The sequence below is a fragment of the Capsicum annuum genome, chromosome 9 (assembly GCF_002878395.1).
Source record: "Capsicum annuum cultivar UCD-10X-F1 chromosome 9, UCD10Xv1.1, whole genome shotgun sequence".
In the NCBI taxonomy this organism is placed as follows: domain Eukaryota; kingdom Viridiplantae; phylum Streptophyta; class Magnoliopsida; order Solanales; family Solanaceae; genus Capsicum; species Capsicum annuum.
The window spans coordinates 142,947,028-142,955,290 of record NC_061119.1 but is presented as its reverse complement, the minus strand read 5'-3'; the positions used below and the strand labels follow the sequence as shown (position 1 = coordinate 142,955,290).

The following is an 8,263-nucleotide window of genomic DNA, read 5'->3' as shown; positions in this document are numbered from 1 at the left end:
TTTGATTTAATGTACTAAGGTCTTTTCACCCCCTATAACCGTCCCTATTCCCTTAAGAACGAAATTTAGGTCTTTAAACACGTCTTATCACTCTTAAAATTCGCAAATCATTTCTACATAAACAAGTGAGGAGAAACTACCTAGGATTGAGAATTTTAAGCTTCAAAGGTCAAATTTCTCTATGTTTTCATCGATTTCGAGGTATGTGGAACTATCCTATATTTCATGAGCGTAAGTTTATTATTTTTAACAAGCTTTGAAGATATATATGTGTATATACGTAATGGGTTTTGAAAATCGTTTGAAGAGCATGAATCATGAACCCATGTTTGATGAAATTATGAAATTAATAGAGGGATTTTCCATGTACTTGAATTGTAGTCATGTGTCCATATGTTATGAGTTTCGAAAAGTGATTTAAGAGCACGATTTACGAAATCTCTCTTGCGCGATGAAATTCATTGTCTTAATGAATTATGATTTGTGAAATGGATTTGAGAGCATGTATGCTAAGTCCATTTTTTAACCATGAGATTTATGTGTGTCTAATGTTGGGGATGTTTTATGATTGATGATAATTCTTGAGTTTAATATGCCTCTTAATTATTATACATGTTTGTTTCACGTGTTTTTCAAAGAGGTGACTTCTATTCAAAATGCCATGGTTTCCTAATGAAGAAACTGCATGTAATTAATGAAAGAATTGACCACCATGTGTTAAAATCTTGAAAAGAGAGTGTGTTTGCATAAGTTTCATATGCTTTTGAAATTAAAAACTCTCGTGTGATTTGATAAATCTTTTGGTGGTTATTTGCATGATTTTGAATGAGAAGGGCTATGGTTTTGATATGATGTGGCTTGCAAGTCTAGGTATGACGTTACCTATTATGGAGTGCCTATAATATGAAAGAAATGAATACTTTGAGCATGAAACATAGTTTTAAAGGACTAAAATTGGGCTCAAAGATATTTTGATACTATTTGATATATCTTTCATTTAAGACCACAAGATTCAAAAATTTCTTTATTTTTTTAAGCTCAGTAACAAGTCAAAATAGATTATTCTTTTTGAAATGGGGGAGTATTTTTTAAATTCTTTTTTAAAGCTAGAGTTAAGAATGATCTAGTTTTTTTTTTTTAAAAAAAAACAGGCTTATATTATACATACATACATACATACATACATACATACATACATACATACATACATATATATATATATATATATATATTAAGGCATTACAATAATAGCGTCTCATGCACTAGCTAATATAGATAAGTTATCATAATAAGCTAATGTATTATACGAAGTCCTAGACACTAACCTAGAAGTTAAGACTCCTTGTTGGTATGCTTGAAGGAGAGATAAGGCCTGACTTGGACGAGATGTCAAAATAGTAGTGTGGTTGGATGATGTTAGCTTGGCACCTATCTTACACAAAAAGTTGACAACACTATTAACCTGACGAAAGATATGACGGAGTACTGGACTCCCCAACTTCTTCAACAATGACCCGCACATCGAAACATGAACATCATATAAGGGAGAATTTGTTACAATAATATTAAATAATTTTAACTGAATCTACTTCTATTTCAACAGGATGAAAGATATGTTTTAATGCTAATTCAAGGCTCCTGAGAAGAGCCTGTAGATCTGTTGATGTGGAGTTGCGGGCATTGCAACACCCCATGAAGCCCAATTTATATTCTCCGTTGGAGTTACAAATTACACCATCAATGTTGCCCTTAGCAGATCATTAACAGAAGAGTCATCAATGTTTAATTTAAAGCAATTAGTGGGAGGGAGGGGGGTGAGTCATTTTAAGGGAATCAAAACGAAGCTATCAAAATGAGTTTTGGAATTAGTAAGATGTATATATTCTAGAAGTTTACTTTTAACCATAGCAACTAACATAAGAGATCTATCATTTTTGAAAACAATATTATTTTTATTAGTCCATAAATGCCAAAGGGCAAAGGGCAAAGGGAAGAAAAACATTCTAGTCAAAGGATAAATAAATATTAGTAGCAGGGACTGTAATCTATAGTCTATATCTATAAGACTATAATATATTAAAAGTGTGAAAACCCTTAGAAAAGTGAATTGAATTTTTTGCCCTTCATTAAAAGTCACAGCTTTAGATAAAATCGTCTTTTCGCTATTCTTTTTATTATTTTAATGATATTAAATATTGACTATAGTAACAAATAAAACCCTTTCCAAACAAAAATAAGATATTGTTTTGGCAAAAACCTTTCCTAGCTAAAATATAATCAATCAAAATTTAAGATTATATTTTCTATAAATTATTTTCTTACTTGAATTGAATATCACAATTAAAAATACCTGAATACTAAATCTTTTCTTACATTCTTCTTCTTTTCATGTTCTTTTTCTTCTTTTCACGTCAAATATAAGGAAAGATTATATTGGATATATGGAAACAAAAGAAAAAAATATAGAGATTCATGATAATATTTACTAATACTTGACTTTCTCGAGTATATTTAATGTTCAGGAAGAATTTACTAATACAAAAGAAAATGTTCTAGAAGAAATTTTATGATATAGTATATTTATGATATACTTACTAAAAAATTATTTTTGAATATCGTATTAGTAAGTATTTCAAAAAATTTAAAATTTATTTGATAATTTATTTGTTTTATTGTTATTCAAGGTTTATTTAATCTAGAGGGAAACTTACCTTAAAAATTAACTTCTAAGAAGTTTTATTTTCTGTAGGGTTTTTATGCATTCCTTTATAACATTGGCTTTTCATGGAATAATAAGGGAATAATGCAAAGACGATTAACATTTGGTGATAGTTCAGATAATAAATTAAAAATATTGAGATATTTTATGCGTGTTTGTGACCCTTCACTTGTTTTCATAAGTTATCATAAGAATTTTTAAGTTGTTTGTTGAATAGGGGGAAAGAGTGATTTGTAGTATAATCTCTCATAATTTATTTTAGACGATCATTTAAATAGTGATTTGAGATACTTTAGGTTATGTTTTTTTACCCTTCCCTTTATTCATAAATCATCATAATAATTTCGAAGTTTGTTGATGGAGGAAAAAAAAGGAGTGATTTGTAGTATGAGATCTCATAATTTGTTTCAGACTTAGATAATCATATAGATGTATAGAACGTTTGGTGAAAATTTGAGTAGAGAACTAAAATAATTGAGATACTTTTTGTGTATTTTTGATTCTCACTTTATTTATACATCATTCTAATAATTTTCAAGCTATTTGTCGATCGAGAAAAAAGAGTAGTGTGTTCTAAGTTACTAAGGAAAAGTGGAGGACAAGGAAAAATTAGAATAAAATCTCTATCGATGCTCAAATAATGAATGTTAAGCCCAGATTGGTGAATGACTTTCCAACTAAAGTAATTAATTTCTATAATTTCTTTAAGATTTGTTTTTTATCTGATTTTATTTAAATAGAAGAAATTTATTAGATAGTCATTTTCATCCTTTTAAATACGTCCACGACCAACTGAATACAAATTTAAATTACTAAAAGATTTTGTTATTCAAATTTTGAAGTGAAAAATTGACTTGCACCCTACAATTCTGTTGTATTTGATTTAAGTAGATTTATGATGCAAATAAGATTTCAATGCTTCCTTCAGTTGTCGTATATAGACTATAAAACATATTTTTTCTTTGATAAAGGTGAGTGCATTATAAGAGAAGTTTGCTATAAAATAGAGACTTCTTTTGTACTACTTTGGGAGTTTGGGTGGTGGTCTTGGGCTAGCATTCAAGAATATCTATTTTACCTATCAAGTAAGGCAAGTGAAAATACTATTGCACCTATGTGGCCATGATTATCTAGATTTGATAGGAATAATTGACATATTTGGTTGTTAGTATTATTTGTCTAACTACATTATTTTACATACCCTGAAATAATGGTCTATATTATATTTATACTATGTTAAAAGTGTGAAGACCTTAAAAATATTATTTGAACTTTTTGTCCTTCATTAAAAGTCTCTACTTTAGATAAAATCGTCTTTTTACTATTTTTTAAACATTTAAGAGTTGAAAATTAATTAAATACTTATGATAAAATCTTTCATTATTAGAAGTCAACAGAATTAATGACAACTAATATCTTTTTCATTAGTTTAAGAATTCGAAATCAACAAAGTTGATTTAAAGAAGGTTTGAAAAATCTAGACATAAATAGGTTTGAAAATTCTAAAAATAAATATGAAAGCAATAAGAAAAATATAAGAAATACCAATTTTGAAAGTTTAAAGTAAATAATCAAAGATTTTCAAGATATTTAATTTTAAAAATAAGGAAAAAGTTTAAATATAGAAAAATAAAAAAAAATTATCGTACTACAAATATGGTTCAAGTCGATGTCTCTCTCTTACCCTCTAACAACAAAAGAAAGAGGTACCACATGACAAACGCAAAAGTGATGATCCATTAACCACTTGAAACTTTTGATAGTATATGTTATATTTATATTACTATATTATATTAAAACGTGAAGGATATTTGTGAAGTGATTTGAGCTTTTTGCACTTCACTAAACATCTTCGCAATAGATAAAATTATCTAATTTTAAATAATAAAAAATCACACGTGCGAACAACGTGCAGTTCAACTAGTTTTTTAAAATCCTTTAACCAGTGATCTACGAGCTAATACTGTCGGTATTCAGCCCAAGATCAACGGTGCAAAAAATTGAATAGCAAGGGATTAGTAATTAGATCGTTTGGAATTTGGAAAGAAAGCTTGCTCCAATTTCAGTTTTGATTCTCCCAAAGGTCAGATAATTAATTTGTAATTATTACTTTCATCCCAAGTTATGGACCTTCTATATGGTTCTAAAGTGAGGAGAGTCCAACATCCATCTATCATACCGAAGGCTTATAGCCTCACCCAAATTTGATTTCCAGATATGTCCACCTTTAAGAATATATTTTCATATAAAAGAAGAGGTGGAGGTTCTAGGACGATTATATTTACTAATCAGGATTCGATCCCAAAGAAAATAACAATTGGAGAATAATCTCCATGAGAGGCCAGTAAGGAGGGATAGATTTTTAGTAATCCCTCATTCTCCTTAGGTTGGATAACTCTACTACTAATTTTTTAATTCGTTTTCAAACCTATGGCAAATAATATTTTTTCAAGTGATATTAATGATGTTCCTAATTGCACAATCTGCTTAGAAAAAGTAGTAGATAACAGTAGAAGGTCTATTACGAAGCTTTTTTGCGAACATTTGTGTCGTACTGGTATGTAACATGTATCCGAACACATTTACAGATTTCTAAAAAATTAATATTTTTATCTTTAGAGATCTGAAAAAATATTTTAGATCTATGCTACATAGTAGTAAGAAAACAATATCCTCAGAGAAGTTTGATAATGAACCCTTCAATGTTATCAACTACTATTTCTAAACACATTGTACAGTATCATTAAAAGAATTAAAGAAGAACACTTACAAAAATTACAGTATGATTAAAGAGAGAAGTGAAGAATGAGGTGAAGAAACAGGTTAATTTTGACATTATTTATAGGAAGATTTTAAACAATGATTAATTAAATTTCTAAAATTGTAATCTTTTCTTTTATTATGGATTATTTTAGTGGTCAAATAATAACATAGAATGTAAATGAAAATCAAGTAAACTTTTAAATACTGATTAATTAACTTTCTAATGTTGCAAGTGGTAAAATGATAATATAAAATGTAATGAAAATCAAATAAAATTTTAAATATTGATTAATTAATTTTCTGAAATTTCAGCCTTCAGTAAGATTCTATTACTGTGAATTCATTTAGTGGTCAAATGATAACATGGAATGTAAATAAAAATCAAATAAAATTAAATAAAATTTTATACATTGATTAATTGTCTTTCTAAAATTGCAATGTTGTGTTAGATTTTGTTTTTACTATGAATTGTATTAGTGTTAAAATGGTAGTATGGAGTGTAAATCAAAATATGATATTTATTACTTGTGATTATTTTTTATTTTGTAAAAGTCAAACAAATGATTTTAAAACTAATTAACCTACTAAAAATTGCACTTTTCATTAGATTCTCTTATTCTGATGGTATTCACATGATAATATAGAATGTAAATGAAAATTGAATCTGCATTATTTATGATTAGTTTTCTATTTTGAAAAGGTAAAAGAAATGATTTAAAATAACAGACCAACAAAATTGCACTTTTATGTTAAATTTTTTTACTATGAATTGTGTTAGTGTTCAAAAGATGACATGTAATGTGAATTAAAATCTAATCTGTATTATTTATGATTAATTATCTATTTTTAAAATGTCAAACAAATAATTTTAAAATTCCATCAATTTTCCTCTTTCACAGGGCACCTGGTTGTGATGTATATTTAATGCATATTTCTTTAAGAAGGCATGAGGTCTTATTGGGGAGCCTAGGCTGAATTGTTTTCAGAAGGGTGAGATGTTTCAGCCTATCAACTATACTACTATTACCCTGATTCCTAAAGTGGTTAGCCTTGTCAGAATCCCTGAGTTCAGGCCTATCTCATGTTCTACGATGATTGTTGTATAAACAGATCTCTAAAGTGCTTACCAAGAGAATGCATAGGGTTATAGAGGATTTAGTGGATCAGAGTCAGTCAATTTTTGTTCCTGGGAGAGTTATTTATGACAGTAGGAAGAAAATATCTGCAAGATGTATGTTGAAAATTGACATTAAGAAGGCATATGATTCAGTGTCTATTATGCAATATTTGCCCTTAATTGATAAGATGCTTCATCAAGTTTCTAACCTATGCTGGTCGTTTACAATTAGTGGAGTTTGTTCCCTTTTTTGTTCAAGTCTTTTCATCCCAAGTATTTGTGTTGCCCAAAAAGGTAGTTCGGCTGGTTGAGGCTACACGTAGGACTTTTTTATGGACAGGTAGTGTTGAATTATCCAAGAAGTTCCTTAGGAAAGATTATGTTTGCCAAAAGCTGCAGGAGGTCTTACTATCTTAGATGTCTATATGTTGTTGTGGGGAAGTATTGTAGAATATCTGTAAGAAAAAAGACACCTTGTGGGTGAAGCAAAGGAGGTGCTGTGTGGAAAACTCAGGATAAACAAGCCTCCTGGATGATCCAACAGATTTTGAAGACAAAGAAGCCATTGTTAAGGCAAGTATGACAGAGGAGGATGTGGCTCAGCTGCACACTTACTTTATAAAAAAGGTGTATAGGTTGATTAGAAATGAGGCTCCAAAGGTACCATGGAGAAGATTCGTATGTAATAACAAGGGAGTTCCGAAGTGGTTGTTTGTAATATACTTGGCACTACACAGAAGACTCCAAAACATGAAAAAGATAGCTTGTTGGGTGAACCTGAAAGATACAGCGTGTCCTTTATGTCAATTGGAGGATGACAATATTGATCACATGATGACAATATTGATCACATGTTCTTTAAATGTGTCTACGCAGCATGTGTGTGGTGGAGATAACTATTTGCTTGGTTAGGCATTGCCAAATCAGTGGTTGATTGGAAAAGTGAGGTTACGTGGCAATGGCCAAGCAAGGGGCAAAACTGTACAAGAAGTGTACATAATGGAATTGGCTGGAGTGGTGTATCATGTTTGAAAAGAAAGAAAGGCAGACCACCAGACCAGGTGGTTAAGAAGATCATACATGAGATTCAATGTAGAGATAAAAAATGTAGTAAACCAAGTGGTAGATTGCTGGATTTAAATTTCTATCCCTAGTATAGCTTAGTAGGTTGATGTTTGTTGATATTTAGGTTGTTCGAGGGGTTGTAATAGTAATAAAGTTAGTTGAGAGCCTAAGGCTTCAGGTTCAAATCCCCACGATGATAAAAAATACCAGGCGATTCTTTCTACAAGTACAAACATTATCAAGCTAGACTAATTGAAATTTGTATTCGAGCTTGTTGTGAACAATGCGGAGGTCAATAAATTGGCTTTCTTGAAAACGGTTAATAATCCATCTACTGATTGATGTTGTTCGTTATCTAAATGGTGATAATTACTGAGATTACGATGATCCATTTCAAATTTGCTTTACCCTTTTTAGTGATTTGCTTGGAATTTGAAGAAAGGAAGAATTTTGGGTTTTTTAAGGTAATTGTAGAGTAGAGGATTTTTGAATTTTCCAAAAGAAAGGTAAGAGGGAAATGGAGGGAACTGTCAAATGAGTCCTACAAATTTTCTAGAATGTAGTATTCCCTCAGTTTTAAATTGAGTGACTTGATTGAC

At 29.8% G+C, this 8,263-nt stretch overlaps 1 long non-coding RNA gene across 1 annotated transcript; it reads left to right on the top strand.

Annotated features, from left to right (window-relative positions):
* The first annotated feature begins 4,678 nt into the window (after positions 1-4,678).
* Positions 4,679-8,011, top strand: LOC124887388. Its single transcript, XR_007045024.1, has 2 exons — positions 4,679-4,802; positions 6,382-8,011. It is a non-coding gene; the product is annotated as an uncharacterized LOC124887388 (long non-coding RNA).
* Positions 8,012-8,263: the final 252 nt, after the last annotated feature.